This window comes from Artibeus jamaicensis, unplaced genomic scaffold, assembly GCF_021234435.1.
Source record: "Artibeus jamaicensis isolate MK-2021 breed Jamaican fruit bat unplaced genomic scaffold, CSHL_Jam_final contig_233, whole genome shotgun sequence".
NCBI classification, from domain to species: Eukaryota; Metazoa; Chordata; class Mammalia; order Chiroptera; family Phyllostomidae; genus Artibeus; species Artibeus jamaicensis.
In genome coordinates, this window is record NW_026521486.1 from 22,616,668 (window position 1) to 22,635,700 (window position 19,033).

Below are 19,033 nucleotides of genomic sequence, written 5' to 3' on the forward strand. Positions count from 1 at the left end.
AACATGCTGATGTATCAAAATGAGTGTGTAGGAGAGTTTGGCATTATTCTCTGGTCAGCTTTACTGCTTTATGTTTATCCTGGGTCTGTCTGGCTCTAATCAGGTTTTTGTTATTTGTTCCCTTGACTTCATCTGTCCTTGGGTTTGGCTGCACAAATGCATTAATTGAGTCTCTGGTTTCTATCTCCCTGATGAGGGTGATTTAAGCTATGTGTTCTCTGGTTAAGGAGAAGTAGAAGTATTAAATCACTCCCTCTCAAGTGTCCTTGGTTAAGGAAGATACGGTCTTTGAGATTCACTAGCTGGTGGCTGTAAGTCATTCAGATCATTTGGCCTTGTTTAATTTGTCTGTTTCCCCATTCCGCTTGCCTAGCTTCTTACTATGCTGCCTCGGTCAACACCATCCAGTGGTGTCAGATGAAGATTTTTTGAGCTCTTTCCTTGGGGTTTCAATTTGGTATGTCTGTGGTGGAATTATAAGACTCTCTACATTGCGACACCTCCAAATGGTTTTACTAAATGTGGCTTTCTCACTCTATACCATATCTCTCAAACTTATATCAGAATCCCCTGAGGACACGATTGCCAGATAAGATACAGAATAGCCAAATAACTTCAAATTTTAGGTAAATAACAGGTACTTTGTTAGTATATTTCAAATACTGCAGTATTTGAGACAAATCATCTGTCATTCTAACTGAAAGTTAGATGTATTATTTCTTCAAGCATCATAAAATACAAATTAGTAGTTTAAATCTTCCTTGTAGCAAAAAAACAAAAACAAAGAAACAAAAAAACCACCCCAACCTTATTTGTGGCAGATATTTGAGATAGTTGTCTATTTTTCTTTTTAGGAGATTTCAAAGTATGCAATCTATCTGAAGAATGTTCTCTTTATCACTGATTCTCCTATTAACCTTCTCTGTGGTTCTGTCCTGAATACATTCAGGGTTACCTCAGTAACTGACTGGGTAACAAAAGCTCAAGAACCTGTTTTAACTGACTTTTCATACTTTTGTTTCTTTGTTTCTCCTTTTACTTTAACTCCAAATTGCTTTATTTTCTCTCTGCTCTTCTGTTCTCCACTATTTCCTTCTGAAGTCTGTTTCTCTGCTTTTGATCAATTTGTCTTCTTTAAAAATTTTCAGCAGTTTTCTCTCTTCCCCTTTCTTCTCCTCCCCCCCCTTTCTCCTACACCCCTGCCTTCTCCCCAAGTTTTACATGTCAAAATTACAGTCTGTAGAATCAAGTTAGGGTACTAGGGAACAGCCTACTAAAGAATCTCCTTGTGTTCCAGAAGGAGACTCTGTTCTGACAGTCCTTTGGCTAGAACAAGTTACCAGTCGGGGGGGGGGGGGGGGAGAGCTTCAAAAAACAATTGCTTTGCTTGAGGATCTGTTGGGAGCGTGATGGATGGCACTGCAGTTGCTTCGAGAACTGCAGGAAAAGGAGGGGAGTCACTGCCAGGCAGCATGAGGGGTGGAGGTCCCTGGGAGAAAGAGCCAGTCAGGAAGAGTTTATGAAATGGGTGGAGAGTACAATCTGTGTACACTGCTTGCAAGATCTTTCTGCAGATAGTGTGTCTTTGTGAGCTGACTGCAGGGGCCACGTGCATGCAGAATGTACGCAAATGTGTGTGTTGCTGATTTCATATCATAGGTCAGTGTGAACCGCTGACTGCAAGAAACGGGAATGTATTGTTGAAAGGATTTTGCAGTCAGAGTTCTTGTTTGTGGTTGTGTGGTATGTTCGACTGACTTTTTGCCAAATGTGCTGTTCCCATTCCAGCTCTAAAAGTTTAGTGGAGGTCTGGCTGCCTAAGTCAAGACACAACAAAGTCAGGGAAAAAAAGAGAAGCTGTTGAAGCAAAAGAAAGGAAAAAGGAGACTTGGAGAGGGCGGTATGAGAAAACAGAAGATAAACGATATAAATTCCTCCCTTAGAAAAGGAACAAATTTGAGAGAAGGAACAGAAACAAAATAAAACGGAAAAAAAAAAACAAACCCCACCTTCTTCCAGAGATAAGCACTATACGGCCTAATTCTTCCTGATACCTTGAGATAAGATAGTTCTTAGCTTTGCCCTCTTATTTCCTTATAGACATGGTTTATCTTGATACATATACTACAAGCATATTTTGGTTATATCAGAGATATTTAAAAACTTAACAATTATCCAGAAAGGAACATTAATAGTACTTATATGAGAAAAAAAAGATTTTGTTGTTGCTGTTGGTAGAGAGCTATTGGACTTAATGGAAAGACATTCAGTTTTGATCAGAGATTAATTGAACAGAATTTCAGATTTTTTTTTTTTTTTTGGTGATTAAAGTAATATGTGAAGTACATGGTGTATTTCAAAAGCAGGGGTGTTGAAATACACTCTATTTTCATCCACACTCCAAGGATGGTTATTGTTATTACTATGATTATTAACAACATTTAACAGGGACCATCTATCCCTGAAATAAAAATTTAACTTAGTGGGACTTCTGGTCAAGATGGCAGTAGAAGTAAATGTGGTACTTGCCTCCTCCCACAACCACATCAAAATTAATTACAACTAAACTACAGAACAACCATTAATTCAGAACCATCTGAAACCTGGCTGAATGGAAGTCCTACAACCAGGGAATTGAAGAAGCCACATGGAGACTAGTAGGACGGGCAGCAATGTAGCATGGGCTGGTCCCATACCCACATATGACAGATAAAAATTGGGGAGCGTATTTTGGCTGCAGAGGTACACCCTGAGGAACAAGAGGTCCCAGCCCACACCAGGTCTCCCAGCTCAGAGTTTCAGTGCCAGAAAGAGAAGCCTCATAACTTCTAGCTGTAAAAAATCAGCAGGGATTGAGGCTGAGGGAGACAGAAAGCGGTTGAAGTCCCAAGCAGTTCCTCTTAACGGGCCCGTGAGCAGACTTACTTAGACTTACTCTCTCTGAGCTCTTGCACTGGGCAGCAGCTTGACAGGGATCAGAGACATATGGTGAGGAACCGAACTGTCTGATATTAGGGCAAGAGCTGAAGGGGCAACTTTATTATAAACAGAAAAGCTGGTAGAGGCCATTGTTTCTTTACTGAGCCCTCCTCCCCCACAGAGCCTGCAGATGGGCACCATATCAGAGACTCCATCAACTTGACTTACACTGTTTGCCCAACCCTGGCGATTCCCTGAGGCTCCACTTTACCTCGCTGGTAGGCTGGTCTTGACTCATGCTTTTGATTTTCCTAAAACTGGTCTCAGTGTGCCCCATACCACTCTTGCTAAGTGTCAACAGGCCTGGCACTAGCAGCAGCCAGCCTTGGTTTGCAGCTTGACCTTGCCTGGGTACCTCCAAGCCCAGCACAAGTAGCAGCCATCTGCAGGTCACTTTGTAGCTCATGCTGAGTGGTCCTGGACAGAACATAGGTGGAGACTGACCTTGGCCTATACTTCCCAAGAGGCCCCAGAGTCAGCAAACCCAGTTGACAGCTTCAGACGACACTGAAGACACTACCACCCAACCATCTCTACAAGTGACACACTCAAAGGGTGGACTCAATGGGCAGCAGAGACTCCCTGAAGCAATCCCTGCTCTTTCGGGTGGGCCCCTGCACAGCTGATCCTCCACAGTTGTCAGAGGTGAGTGGTTGCAGCCAGTCGCTACAGCTGATCAGCCTGGGGGTAAACCCCTCCTAGTGCTGTGCCAACAGCAATCAAGGTTCAGCCACAAGTGGAAGGTGTACATAGCCCACTCAGAGTACACACCTTGAATGCCTAGCTTGTGTGATTGGGGAAGCTGTGCCACTGGACCCTACAGAGTACCTATTACATTAGGCCACTCTACCAGGCCTGAGATGATACATGGCAGCTCTACCTAATACATAGGGAAAAACACAAGGAGGCTGCCAAAATGAGAAGACAAAGAACCATGTCCCAAATGAAAGAACAGAACAAACCTCTAGAAAAAGAACTAAACAAAATAAAGACAAACAACCTACTAGGTGCAGAGTTCAAAATACTAGTTATAAGGCTGCTCAATGAAATTAGTGAGAACTTCAATAACATTAAAAAAAAGACCAGTCAGAAATGAAGTGCACACAAACTGAAATGAAGAATAATTTATAAGGAATCAAGAGTAGAGCGGATGAAGCTGAAAATCAGATCAGTGATTTTGCTTTGATTATGCAGCACAAAACACTCAATCAGAACAGCAAAAAGAAAAAGAATCCCCCCAAAAAAGATAGTGTAAGGAGCCTCTGGTACAACTTCAAGTGTACCAACATTTGCATTATGGGGGTGCCAAAAGCAGAAGAGAGAAAGCAAGAAATCAAAAACCTATTTGGAAAAAAAAAAAAAGACAGACAAGATCCATAACTTGGTGGAGGAAATAACATACAAGTCCAGGAGACACAGAGTCCCAAACAAGATGAACCTAATGAGGCCAACACCAAGACACATCATAATTAAAATGCCAAAGGTTAAAGATAAAGAGAGAATCTTAAAAGCAGTGAGAGAAAGGCAGTTAGTTACCTACAAGGGAGGTCCCATAAGACTATCAGCTGATTTCTGAACAGAAGATTTACAGGCTAAAAGAGATTGGCAAGAAATATTCAAAGTAATGAAAAGCAAAAACCTACAACCAAGATTTCTCTGCCCAGCAAAGCTATCATTTAGAACTGAAGAATAAAGAACTTCCCAGACAAGAAAAACCTAAAAAAGTTCATCACCACCAAACCAATATTTTATAAAGTTAAAGGGTCTTCTTTAAGAAAAAGAAAGAAAAAAGAAAGATTAAAAACATGAACAATAAAATGGTAATACATATATATCTATCTATCAATAATTAAATCTAAAAGATAAAGTAAATTAACAAGCAGAATAGAAACATAGAAACAGACTCATAGACACAGAGAGCATTTTGATGGTTGCCAGATGGGAGGAGGGTTTGAGAGGTGGGTGAAAAAGATAAAGGGATTAAGAAGTACAAATTGAGCCCTGGCTGGTGTAGCTCAGTGGATTGAGTGTGGCCTGTGAACCAGAGTATCACGGTTCGATTCCCAGTCAGGGCAATGCCTGGGTTGCAGGCCAGTTCCCAGCAGAAGACACACGAGATGCAACCATACATTGATATTTCTCTCCCTATCTCCTTCCTTTCCCCTCTAAAGATAAATAAATAAAATCTTTAAAAAAAAAAGGCTCACTTAAAAAAAAGAAGTACAAATTGGTTGTTACAGAATAGTCATGGGATGTAAAGTACAGCATAGGGAATATAGTCAACAATATTTTTAGTTATGTAGGGTGTCACATAGTGGGAAATTTATTGGGATGTTCACTTAGTAAGTCTTGTAATGTCTATTCACTGGGGTGTGCACCTGAAACTTATATAATAATGTATGCCAATTGTAATAAAAAAATAAAAAATGATTTAAAAGAAAAAAGAAAAAAAAAGAGGAGCAATATGCTAGAAAGAGGAGCAGCATTTCTATTCCAAATTCTACTGCCAGCAAGCTTTCCATTCGAAGGCCATACGGCTCTGTAGAACCTCGCCTCCCCCAGCTTCAGAATTCCAGCTATGCTCTGATAATACCTTGAATGCTCCATGTCTTTGTTAGGACGAGCCCCTCAGGCTGTTGGCTGTTATTGGCAGTTCAAACACAGTTTGTTGTGGATCTTGGAATACATGTCATATTTAATATAAGAAAATCTGCATGAGTAGTATGTTCATATTGACATATGTTCATCTGGTACTTTTCAGTTTATTAAGCACTTTAGTCTCATTTGAACCCTCATTTAGGGTACCTCAGGGGATAAGGCAAGGTAGTATTCTTAAGCACTGTTTGTTTTTTAATCATGTTGTTTCCTTGACCATTTATCCCCTTATGCCTCTCTTCCCACCACAATCACCACACTGTTGTCCATGGCCAAAGCACTGTCTTTAAGCAGAGAGGAAAGTGAGGCTCAGAGGGATAGAGGTCCCACAGTAAAGGTGGTCACATCTGGAATGCAGATCTCCTGATTCCAGGGCTCCATTCTTTGCCCCGCACCAACTCTGTGGAGCTAGACGAATATTTTGTAAACTGCCTGGGAAGAGCTGCCTCTGAATTTACCTCCTTGCGCTACTCCCTCATTCTTTAAAAAATGAACATCCTGCCTCCTTCCAGCTACAAGTTGAAAAGGATACTGAAAGCGTGAGAGGGGCTGACACTATTAGTGCCATGGACTTACCCTGGTTGCCTAAATATTGAAACATGAAAGGATTTGGACTTTGACAAATGTAATATTGTCAACAGCTTTCTTGGGAAATGATACCGATCACTGCATCCTTAAAGTAAACCCAGCATGACAGGCATGGAGCTAAATCTCTTTAATCCCTGTGTGATTAAAACAGAATTTTAAAGCTAAAAAGAGACAGAAAGAGAAAGAGAGTTTTAACTTAGTCATGGGAACTTCTTCTAGAGCTAGATAGATAAACACAGAGGCAGCATAATTTTGACCTTGGTTGTGGGCTGGGAAGGGAAGTCTTAGTTGGGAGCATCCCAGGTTTGCCTTGTTGCCACAACATTACATATTTTTGATTATTTCAAATTACAACCCTTAAAATGTTTTTCTCAACTCTTTGCTCACTTCATTTATTAAAATCTAAGAAATTGGAAATGACTATAATTATGTTTCCAGTACTACTTTTGCTCCATTCATGAATGTCTTTTGTTTTATTTAGCCATCCTTTTCTCCTTTTCTTTCTTCTGGTTTAAAAAAATATATTGGAATGACACTGTTTAATAAAATTATAGGTTTCAGGTGTAAAATTTTATAATATATCATCTGTAAATGTATTGTGTGTGTGTTCACCATCCCAAGTGTTTTCTTTTTTTAAAAAATTTACTTGTTCTAGAGAGAGGAAGGGTGAGAGAAAGAGAGAGATATGTATTTGTTGTTTCACTTATTTACACATTCAGTGGTTGATTCTTGTATGTACCCTGATCTGAGAGGGATCAAACCTGCAACCTTAGCAAGTCGGGAGAACTCTCTAACCAACAGAGCTACTGGCCCCGGGCTAAGTTCTTCCTCCTGTTTTTTTTCTGTTTATTTTGGTGGTCTGCCTTCCTTGTTTGTTATTTCTTCTTCTCTCATGTTTCCCTGGATTCGATTAAAATTCCCTTGCACTTTTTCACAACTCTCTCATTGTCAAACTAATTCTTTTTCAGTCTTGTTTTTCTCCTCATTCCTTTCTAGGGTGTCTTTGTCTCCAGCAGAGGGGGTCTCATGGTAGAAGGAAGCCTAGAAGAAAGCAGGCCGGGAGCGGGGAGGAGAAAGTGGTGGTTCAGCTGTTTCTGTAATCAATAAAAGGCTGACTTAAGTCCGCCTCTATAAATTCCTCCTCTTTTTCTCTCCGGTTCCCCACCTTAAATTCCACTTCCCCTGCCTCCCACCCCACTTCTCAATGACATCACTCTGTACCAGCTGTGACTGCCAGGGGACACTGACCTACTTTTGCCCTCTCTACTATGCGCCCAACCTTGTTTTCTCTGCTAAACCCTTTTTGTCCAGCATGTCAGAGGATCCCTTTTTAAACCTTAATACATTTCACAGTCTCCCACAAGGTAGTAGTTATACTGCTAGTATCTGAAGTGTGAGAAAAAGCAAAATGATTAAAAAGAACTTTGTATGACTTTAGCAAATTCATTTATGGTTTAACTGGATTTGTTCTTTGTTAATCAAAATAGGATTTGTGCATATTTGAAGAACATATATGTTAGTAATATTTTTTGTTAAATCTTTATAGGCATGCTTGGTTAATGAGCTCTTAGATCCTTAGTGACAAATTCTAACATGTATGTACTGTTATTTTTCAAATGTTTGTATATGATATTGGAGACATAAGTGAAAACAGTAGGCATTGATATCTAAACAAAACACACTAAGAAGTGGAGAAAAACTGCAAATAAGATCAATTTTACAGTCTTTAGGGGAATTCTAAGAAGTGGATAAGAACATGTACTTTTGATGCTTGAATTCAGTCATGGTTTTGAATTTGCTAGCTTGTGTTTGGACAAGTTACTCAGTCTCTCTGTGCCTCAGTTTGTTCATTTGTAAATAGAAGATACTCAAACCCAGAAGGGTTATTATGAGTATTAAACTACTTAATATATGTAAAAGCTCTGAGAACATTTCATGTTAAGACTGGGAACAGATATATAACTACGTATGTTTCTATATGCTTCAAATATTTCTGTGGCAATTTCCTCTTTTCACCATTGATTTACTAAGCATGCCAGTATTACAGATCCTCTATCTTGGTCTAAGTCATCCAGAAAAGTTCTAGGAAACAACCAAGATGGATTGAAACAAATATATTAGAGACTTGCCTAGTAATTCTATTGTGTCACTCAACATAGATTTACTTTTTCATTTTTTTCTTTCTTTCTCTTTATTGTCTCCTTTGATTTTATACCGTGCTGTTAGGATCAAACCCAAAACTGAAAGGCACCATACCGAGGGAGAGAAGGAAAACCAAGTGATTCAGGTAGAGCAGATAGAGGAAAGGTTAAATAGGAAAAACCAAGGAAGACTAAAAAGCATTTCTAGCTCAAAGACCAATATGGGTTTGAAAATCCACAAAGCAAATATGATTTGATAGCAAAATAAAATAGGAGGGAATATAAGAATTGGACAGAACAGATATCAGTTACATTGTTTTTTTGTTTGTTTTTTGCACTGAAGATACCTACTTGAACTTGGACTAATGAACAGGGCTCCCTAGTCTAACTTCTCAACATGCAAAAGACAGCAAAGAGAACCAGGACAATCATAGTGGTGAGAGTCATTAGGATGCTTCCAGAATTCTTCCATTCATTCAGTCTGTAAATGTTATTAATCATTCAGGGTGCTACTGGTGACATAGATGTGTGGCACATCTGCAAAGCTCTTGTGTGGTTTGAATATCATGTCTCTGGTTGAAATGTCTACCAATTCAGTTATATTTCCCTGCGCTGAGTAGGGCGGGTTTCCTCCCTTATTAGTTGATAATTCCTCTGATCTTTAGAGAGAACACCCTGCCTTCCCACATTTACTTATTCCATTCTCTCTTCTTCAGGTCTCCCCAGATTGATATATTTTTAAGGTATTGTAGTGGACCAGGAATCAGGAGACAAGGAAATCACTACCAATGATTTTATCTCATAGCCCCAATTTTCTCTGCTGTTAGAGGGAACTAACAATATTTGCTCAACCTTACAAGGTTGCTTAAGGCTAAAATGAGTTTGTAAATTATGAACATTTTTACAATAGTTGTCTGTTTAAGACACTATTCTTTTTTTTTTCAAAGATTTTATTTAGAGAGGGGGAAGGGAAGGAGAGAGGGAGAAAAACATTAATGTGTGGTTGCTTCTCACGCACCCACTACTGGGGACCTGGCCTGCAACCCGGGCATTGTACTCTGACTCAGAATTGAATTGGCGACCCTTTGGTTTGCAGGCTGGTGCTCAATCCACTGAGCCACACACCAGTCATGGCTAAAACACTATTCTTTATAGCATAGGGGATATAGTCAATAACATTGCAATAACTATTTATGGTGCTATGGACTTACTGGTAGATCACTTTGTTCATTATGTAAATGTCTAACTGCCATGCTGTATACCTGAAACTAATATAACATTGAACGTCAACTGTAATTGAAGAATCAAAAAATTTAAAAAGGCACTTCAAACTTTTATGTATTAAGAATCACTTGGTATGTTTATTAAAAATGCAGACTTATGGCTGATTCTATAGACTTCAAGTTTGACTCAAAAAATGCAAGTACACAGGCTGATTCATAAGATCAAGAAGGAGGGCCAAGAAATCTGGAATTTTCAAGTAGCATCCCAGGTTATTTCTATGTAGTAGCGAAAAAAATATTACTAACAATCAAGTACAATTAAAGAAGGGGGAGGAAAACCTGTATCACTCCACTTTCTTATTCTTTTTTTTCCTTTATATCCTTTCCTTCCCTTATTCAGCCAATATACAGTATTTCCTCCCTTTCCCCACTTCAGCCTCCTTTGTGTCTGGCATTGGCATTTTCTTAGCACAGTTAAAGAGGCGCTCAGTTTAATGTGCAGAAATGGAGTGGAGGAAAAGGAGGAGGGGTGTGGGTGGAGAAAGGCTAGATCAGTGTTTAGCTATTCTGTGAAGACTGTTGTTGTCGGCTGGTTCTAGCCGGCTGGCTCCAGGAGAGGAAGCAGTGGGGTGAGCTAGATCTACTGCAGCTGCCCAAACTGTCTCTTATTAGCTAGTGTAGGATCTGATGTAAGACACCCATTACATTTTCTCCAGCCACATGATTTTTAGGTTTAATCACAAATGAACACTATTTTAGGTACTGATAACAATCCTGGATTCATTCTTGTTTATAATTCTTTTCTTTACGACTTTTAGTTTTGATCAATTCTCAGCTTGTTTTCTTGTCTTTAAATCTAGGAGAAAAAGATTTGCACCAGATGGTGTCTATGGGGTGCTTAGAGATTTTTGCTTGACATGCAATCTAGATAATAGTAAGTTATGTTTTTCTGGCTGATGTAGATATACACCAATGCAGCACACCTATAATCAGAGACATGGGGTTAGTGGGACCTGGGCAATTTATTAGGGGAGATTTTGTTTTAATCAAACCTTTGCTTTTCCCCTCGTATACTCATATTGTCTACCAATAAGTTTTAAAAATGCTTCTTGCATCAAATCAAGCTATCATAGTCTAAGGAGGTAATCTGATTGGTTAAGTGAAATGTCTAGATCACAATATGTTTCAATACAGTCATATATAGTTAATTCTAATATCTCTTGTCTAAACCTTGGTATTCATTAGAATTCTTTGGAGTGCTTTAAAAAATATTAATGCCTGGATACCAATTCCAGATATTCTGATTCAATCAGTTTTAAAAGCTCTCCCTTGATTCTAATGTGTCTAGGCATAAGAGCAAAAATCTGGAAGTGTTCTGGTTTAGGCAAAGAATGCACTTCAGTTTCATCTCAGATACTATTCACCAGAGGACTGGTCTCACACGCATAGGGACATGCAGTAAGTATTTATATCTCTGTAAATTTTACCACATATATCTAAACATTGATGTTTGACTATTTTGGTATAAAGTCTGGTATTATAATAGCCAATATTTATTGAGCAGTTACTATCTAGTGAATTATATGTGAGTTACCTCATTAATCCTTATAACTTAATGAAATACTTATTCTCCATGTCGTTGATGAGAACACTGAGGCATATAGAGGTTAAGCAATGATCCCAAGCTACTGGAAATTAAAGCTGTGGTTTCAAGTCAGATTCATCTGACTCCAGAGATGCTAGGTTACTTATGTCTTCTCAGGGTATTCAACTTATCCTAAAGGCTCCCGAAACATTTTAATTTACTGGGTAAAAATGAGTGGTGCGTGACTAAAACAATACAAGCTCCTCAAAATCCTTTTGAGTACACATTTCTATCCAAAGGAGATGTGTGCCCATTCCTGTCTAAACATATGAAAACACAAAGATTATGATTAAATCTAAGAAACTGTACCTTTTGAACCTTGCTTTCCCATTATGGAAGTGCTAAAAATAATTTCTGCTTCCTTATTACTTCATACAAAAATATAAAGTATAAATTTGATCACTATTCATGTGTTATATCATCTGTTTAAGCTACTGCATTGGCTTTGTTTTTTAAAATATAACCTTTTTTTCCTGAAAAGCAATGTTTTAATGGATTATGTTTTTTTAAGAATGTCTGGGACATAGTGCTGAAACATTGAATTGAATGACAATATTTTTTAAAAGACAAATGGCCAGTGAGTTAATAGTTTAACATTTTCAATCCACAGTTTCACCAATGTAACCTGCTTTTTCTGATGCATGGTTACCATGAATTGGGCTCCAATTCATGTAAGTGAGTGGAATTGAAGGATAGGTTAGGCGGTATTATTGATCCTCTTCTGGGTGGGCTCATATAACCTTTCCCTGTGTCAATTTCTCTATGTATCTTTTGTCAGATTATCATATTATCTCTGTGAGCAAGCTTCCCTTGATCATAAAATGCTTGTTTGTTTGTCTTTAGTCTGGATATATTGTACTTTATATTCCAGAAGACTGAATATCACAGTGAAAGTAAATAGTAACATTTTAGTTATCTATACTTCCCCCCCTTTCCTCTGAAGATAGTATATTCCATGCTACCTTTATTTGTTCCTCTAAATGGGTCTTTTGTGAAAATAATTCACTATTCTAGGTTACTCATAGTGACAGAACATAATAGCAGTGAACACATAATAGTACTTGCTTTGTGCCAGGTGTGAAGTCTTACATACTCTAACTCATTTGTCCCTTATGACTACTCAATGAAGTAGGTAACCATTTTTACAGTTTTTGTAAAATATTTTTATAGTTAACTTTTATAGCTGAGTAGATTAAGATACAGAGAAGTTTACTTCAGAAGATCACATAGGTTATGTGAAACTTGACATCTGATCCAGTCAATTAGTTTTACTCTAGGTTCCCTGAAGGAAATCAGTAGAAAAAGCAGACCCAAAAGACTAGGAAAGGAGCGCTGCGAAGAAATTTATTGGCTAAGGTGGCTGAGAAGGGAGATAACGGCCTGCAAGAAGGCAAACTGGTTAGGGCATTATTTTATCATATCTGGGGCCTCTGGCAGTAATAAGTGACAGGGTATTTAGAAATGAATTTTCCATATGAAGTAGCATAGTCCTCTGTTGCCTTTATTCTTTATGATCTAGAAAAATTTGTTAATGGGGGCAGTAATGTAGTTGAACATATATATTCATATTCTTTGCCTCCTTTTAATTTTATATAGAGAATTACAAAATGCTCTTAAACATATAATCTCATTTTTATTCTCACAGCAACCTTGGAATATACTCATATCTCGTCAAGATTCTGAGGAAGTTAAGTAACTGATTAGCCCAAGGCTTCTCCTGGTTTCTAAGCTGGTACCACACTACCCTGCCTTTATCTCTAAAACGTGTGTCTTGAAAGCTCCGAGAATATATAATGTAGTTAAAAAATTTGCCTCACGATATACCGAGGCATTATTTGTACTCAGTACACGGAAAAGAACCTTAGGGACATCAATGATCTTTGTCACCAAATCTTTGCCTCGAGGATTCCAGGCGGAGGCCGTCAGAATGGTGCGCGGGAGGCAGAAGCGTGGACACTGCGTCCAAGAGGCTTGGTGAGCTCGCGTCAGGATGGATGCGGTCGGAGGAGGGAATGTGAAGGCCGGGAGAATGCACAACGGAAGGGATTAATCTCGCGGTTTCGAGTCGGGAAGGAACCACGCTCCCTCAGCCGTTTCCCTTGCTTAGTGAGGACGGTTTAGGGGCGGGTGGGGAAAGCGCGCCCCCGACACCCTCTCGCGCTCCCGTTTCCCTCTCAGCTCGCGCGCTCACGCGTGCTCCACCGATCCATCGCCAATCTGCAATCCGAGAGGAAGGCGATGGCCGCTGGTGGGGGCTGGGAGCCGGGACGCCTAGTCCCAGCACAGGTGTGAGACCCGAGGGGCCGGATTCAGTCCTTCAGTCTTCAGGTCCGGCCCCTCGCCCTTCAGGCCGCCGCCCCCTGCCTGCGCGCGCGCGCGCGTGCCTGGAGGGCGGAGCCGGGGTGCGCGCGCACGGGGGGAGCTCAGCACGAGGCTCCTAGGTCTAGGGCAGCGCAGGGCAACCTCCGCCGGCGTCGTGCGCGCTGTGTAAGCGGGGACGCGCGCGCGTACGCTCCGCGAGTGAGGGAGCGAGGAGTGGCTGGGCGTGAGTGTGTGAGTGTATGTGGGAACGAGTGTGTGTGGGAAGAGTGTGTGTGTGTGAGTTGGGGTGAGGGCGACCCAGAGCGACTGCGAGGCAGTGAGAAAGTGGGCGAGAGTGTGAGGGCCCTGGCCTGGCTGCGGGAGCCGAGGTGGCGAAGGAAAGAGGCGGCTCCGGCATCCTGACCCCATCCCCCTTCTCGGACCTTCATCCCGGCAGCCCGCGCTTCCCTCCGAGGCCCCGACGCGGCTCCCTTGCCGAGATCGGGGGAGTGGCCACCCGAGCCAGGTGAGCAGTCCCAGCGCTTCCCTCATCTGGTGCGCGGGTTGGGGCTGAGACGCGCCCCCCCCCCTTACCCCGCGGCGCCGTCCTTCCCTCTGTGGGCAAGTTGTGCCGAAAGGACTCGGCGAGGAGTGCGGGGCGGGGGAGGGGTTGGGCTGGGCCCAGGGAAGGAACCGGGCTGTGCGCCCCTCCCAGGACCCGGGGTTGGTGAAGGCCGGGGCGGGGGCGGGGGGGGTCCGCTTCAGAGCCTGAGGCGGCGGGGAGCGGGGCAGAACCTGGGCTTGGGTGTGGGACCCGTGATGCCGCGTGCGTGTGACTGGGACAGCCGCGTCGGGAGACGGCGACCTCGGGCGTGAAGTGTGGTTTCCCTGTCGTGAGGGGGTGTGGTAACTCTAGGAATGCGCTGTGCTAACCTGTCCCCAGCGTGGTCGGTAATCTCTGCTGCCCTGCTCCCGTCTGACAAATTCCTGTGGTGTGACCGGAGGAGGAGAGGAGGATGTGGTGTTCCTCCTGCAGTCCTGGTGTTTTTAATTCCATGTCTTCTTCCTTACGCGTAAATTTTAGAGAGTGTGACAGTCGTTCTGCTTTTCCTTTGATGGCCCTCTGAAGAAGAATGGGGTCAAAATAATTGCTTGTTGTGGTTGATTTTTTTTTTTAAGCATTTGACCATTATGCAATCCTTATCTCCCCTCGCGCCCTCTTAAAAAATCTTAACTAGTTAGGGGATAATTTCAGATTTACATTCCTTTACCTGACAGCAGATTTGTAAGCCCAGTATTTTATCCCATTTGTGTTTATGAATAGGTATGGGGCATTAATCATATTCTATGGTTAGTATCGTATACTAACCGTGTTGGAAGTAACTTTGATGTAAATTCATTCAGTGTGTTGTTATTTTCCCATTAACTATGAAATTGTTTACATATTGTTGTGGAGTTGGGTTCAACTCTAAATCTGTATGGAAAGTATATGGACATCTTAGTAATGAAGATACTCCTTTTTTGTGGGCTCGACATGTTTATTATTTATGGATATTTATTACTTTAATGGATTTAACTGTTAAAATGTAAATGTTAATCTCATTTTAATTCTTTCACAATTATTGGGTAGTTGAAAGGTCTCTCCCCCCCCCTTTTTTTTTTAAAGAACAGTTCATTGTCAAAATAAAGATATGCTAGGATACTCACTTGGAATAAAACAGTCTCTGAAATTCCAGCCATGGAGATTTAAGATTTATTTCCCAACTTTTAGAATGAAAACATCTAATTTAAAAAAATGAACAGTCATGGTTACTGTTATTTGATTAGTGTGTCAAAGGGGAGGATGCCTATTTCGTTTTGAGATAATCTTTTGTTTATTGCTTTCTGTCTTGGTTAGTCCTATTTAGTTGTTTGGCAACATGGCTGTTGATGTTTTTATCTTTTTCTGTCTCCCTTTTTTTCTCTCTTGTCTTCTCTTACCCCCACCAGGTGCTGGAGTCTGCTTGTCAGGGAGGGGGGCAGTCTGTGATTCTGAGAACAGAGAGCCAAGAAGGGGAACAGCAAATTCAGTCACATACCATCCTCCACTCAGTCAAGAGCCACTTTTTCTTCCTGCCTTCCCCCCTGCAGGGGGTAAGGAGCTGCATATCTATCTAACCTGTAGACTTTTGACTATCAGCTAAAATTCCACTTATCTTAGTTTCTGTGGGGATAGCTTTTAAAATTTTTCTCATGTTTTCTTACGAGTCCCGATTGATAGCATCTAGGGGTATAGGGGAGAGTGAAATCAAGACTATCCTTTTTTTCCTTTTCCCTTCTCATTCAGTTCCTTTTTCCTCTCCAGAGGGAAATTGCCAGCAACATCTTACAGTAAATCCTCTTATCCCTTCTCAGCATTATTGTGAAGAAACACACTAAAGTGGACATTCTTTTTTCCTCTGACCAATGAACACCAACCAAGCTTCAGGCATTAGTTTGTTGGGGCACAGGATGAACCAAATCATTTAAAGTATCTCCCAGTTCTTCCTTTGCCCAATTTGTATCCACCTGGGATTTGCTACTGGGGTAAGTCACTAGACTGATTTTTCAAAACTTCTCCCTCCTTGTGAGCCGAAAGACTGAGCACCATGAACCCTGGAAGGGATTGGGGAAAGGGACCCACCAGAGTGAGTTGTGCTACACTTTAGGAAGTAGCTTTTATTATCTTGCCTCAGGGAGCAGGCATTAGAGCCCTAAACTGAGTGAAAATGGGTGGAGGAAGAAGTTCTGTACCCACGAACAACATGTGAAGAGTGAGAGAAAACCAAACATAAAGTAAGGAGGGTGAGTTTTATTGAATGTTGCTTGCTGACAACTGTTTTGGGGGGATACTTGAGTGATAGGATATGTAGAGCACTTACAGCAGGTTAGTTTAAAAAGTATTCTCTGCAAATGGTATTAAGTTATAAGCATATGGGAAAATGGCCTTTAGAAGTTGTGATACTTTAAAATTTGAAGTAGTAGACTGGTAGGAACAATGAAAAAAGTATTATTTTTAAATGTGAGCTTTACTGGCATGCGCAGTTGCTTTAACAGAGGTTGAATAGGGGAGATTGGGTACAGATGTTGGGGAAATTGTCTTTCATTACTTGGGAATTGTCCTGCTTGTCATATTAAGGGTTGTTAAATAATATACTACCTCCAAAAATATCTGTACATAATGTATTTTAGATTCATGTGCCATATGCATCTGTGTTCATGTTAAGTTTGCAAAAAAAAGGATTGGCTTTGGCTTCATAGTAACTAATGCCATGGTGTTATTTTCAGTGTTTTCTTTTCCATTTATTTTTTTCCTTTTAAAATTGGCTTGGAGGACAAAAGCCACAGAACTCTCCAGCTCTACTCCCTTAGATTCTGGGTCTGCATGAATCCCGTCTGCTTGTATCTTTTTTTCCTTTTACTGAAACTGGTCCCTTCCCTCCCCAACTTTAATTGTTAACAAAGCCAATTAATTCAGGATCAGTTGTGTAATAATAATGGAAAGTAGCATTAGGCTTGGGTTGTTTTGTTTTGAGAAATACCAATTTTTGGCAGCTATGTTTAGATAGTATGGGGTACACATTTGCCTGGTATTTGATATTGAAAATACCTGTAGTTTTTAAATACCTCTTTATGATTCAGTATAACATACTCCTTTAAAGTAACTCCTAACCTTTGACTTTTGTCTGTCATATGAAGTTTTGTGTTGTCCACTGGGGATAACAGCAGAGAATAAAACAGGGATCCTGTCTTTATGGAGTTTACAGTTGAACTTCATCTCTGTACTTCCATCTGTCATTCAGTTCCCCCAGCAGTGTTTGGAGGAGTCTACTGCATGCCTATACAAAATGTGTACCAATTTGTGAATTGATGAATTAGCAAAACAAACTTGTATAAACATTGATATGCCCCATGTTTACTGCCTTTCTTTTGAAAATGGCAACCATTACCAAGTTGTGACAAAAAAAAAAATTCAAATCTACCCCTTACTTAAATGGTTTAATCTGTTCAGTTCCTTATGTATGCCATTTTTCTCCCTCTTTCCCCTTCCCATACTAGCTCTTGACTTCATGTTCTTAGTAATAAGCTCTCCAGAATAGAATATGAATTTGTTTTATAAGATGAGACCATTTCTCTGTCACTATTCTGCTGTTCCATGCCTGATAGCATTTTAAACTTTTATACAATACATCTTGAAAATTCATGCAGGTTTGCCCAAATAGTGATTTTTGGAAGTTCCTATTATTGCTTTGGAGTAATGTTATAGCCATATCTGTAATGCCTTCAGTTTGAGTATATTAATAGCTTTTCAACTCCTTTTTCAAAGTAATGTCCAAATAAATGCTCAAAGAAAATTTGGCCCACTGTCCAATATGTCAAATGTAATGAACTTGGAACTATACTGTGCATTGTATCTCAGGGACAATTTTCAAATCTTGTGCTGTGTTCCAGAGATACTTTATAACATTTCTTTGTTAAGTGAAATCATTAGGAAGTTTATTTTTTCCAAAAAAAGAGGAAAACTTTTTTTTATAAATTTAATAGGTTTTATATACCGCAGACTATTTTGGAACTTTCAGTAAGTAACTAAGCTATAGGTAATTTAAGTAACATTTTTCTCACCCTTTACTTGAAAATATGTAAAAATTTGCTTGTTAATTTGTTCATCATGACATTTTTATTCCCTTTTCCAATTATCCTTTTATTATAGTAAAATACACATGATAGAATTTACCATCCTAATCATTTTTAAGCACACTGGTTAATGGTTAAGTACATCTATATTGTGTAACCATCACCAAACCCATCTCTGGAACTCTTTCATCTTGCAAAACTGAAACTATACTTCAAAAATATTAACTTCCCATCCCCTCAACACTCCCAGCCCCTGGCAACCACCATTCTACTTTTTGTCTTTGACCTTGACTACTTTAGATATCAGAGCACAATGTCTTCAGGGTTCATCATGTTGTAGCATATATCAGAATTTAATTTCTTTTTTTGTAAAGATTTAATTTATTTTTATAAAGAGGAAGAGGGAGGGAGGAAGGGAGAGAAATATCTCATGTGTCCCCTACTGGGAACCTGGCCCGCAACCCAGGCACATGCCCTGGCTGAGAATCAAACTGGTGACCCTTTGGTTCGCAGGCCTGTGCTCGATCCACTGAGCCACATCAGAATTTAATTTCTTTTTAAGGCATAGTATGCGCGTACTGCATTTTGCCCATTTATTCATCTGATGATGAACACTTGGGTTGCTTCCCACTTTCAGCTGTTGTGAATAATGCTGCCCTGAATGTGTGTGTACACGTACCTCTTTGAGACTCTGCCTTCAGTTCTTTTGGGTATTTATCTAAAAGTGGACTTGCTGGGTCATGTGGTAATTCCATTTTTAATTTTTTGAGAAACAACCATACTGTTTTCGGTAGCCAGCTGTACCATATCATTACATTCCCACTGACAGTTTTCAAGGCCTCCAGTTT

At 40.3% G+C, this 19,033-nt stretch overlaps 1 protein-coding gene across 16 annotated transcripts in view; it reads left to right on the forward strand.

The window, feature by feature from the left end:
- The window catches only part of RIMKLB (ribosomal modification protein rimK like family member B), a 130,643-nt gene that overhangs the window by 64,812 nt on the left and 46,798 nt on the right, over positions 1 to 19,033 (forward strand). For 10 of the 16 annotated variants that reach the window (XM_053661681.1, XM_053661680.1, XM_053661682.1 and 7 more), the window contains exon 1: positions 13,663 to 14,058. The exons of 1 other annotated variant lie outside the window; for it this stretch is intronic. The gene's annotated coding sequence lies outside the window, so the exon portion shown is untranslated. Of the gene's footprint in view, positions 1 to 12,876; positions 13,206 to 13,662; positions 14,059 to 15,521; positions 15,666 to 15,876; positions 16,098 to 16,246; positions 16,356 to 19,033 lie in introns of those variants that run through there. 5 more of the 16 variants (XM_037167801.2, XM_053661684.1, XM_053661683.1 and 2 more) reach the window with 5 other exon arrangements.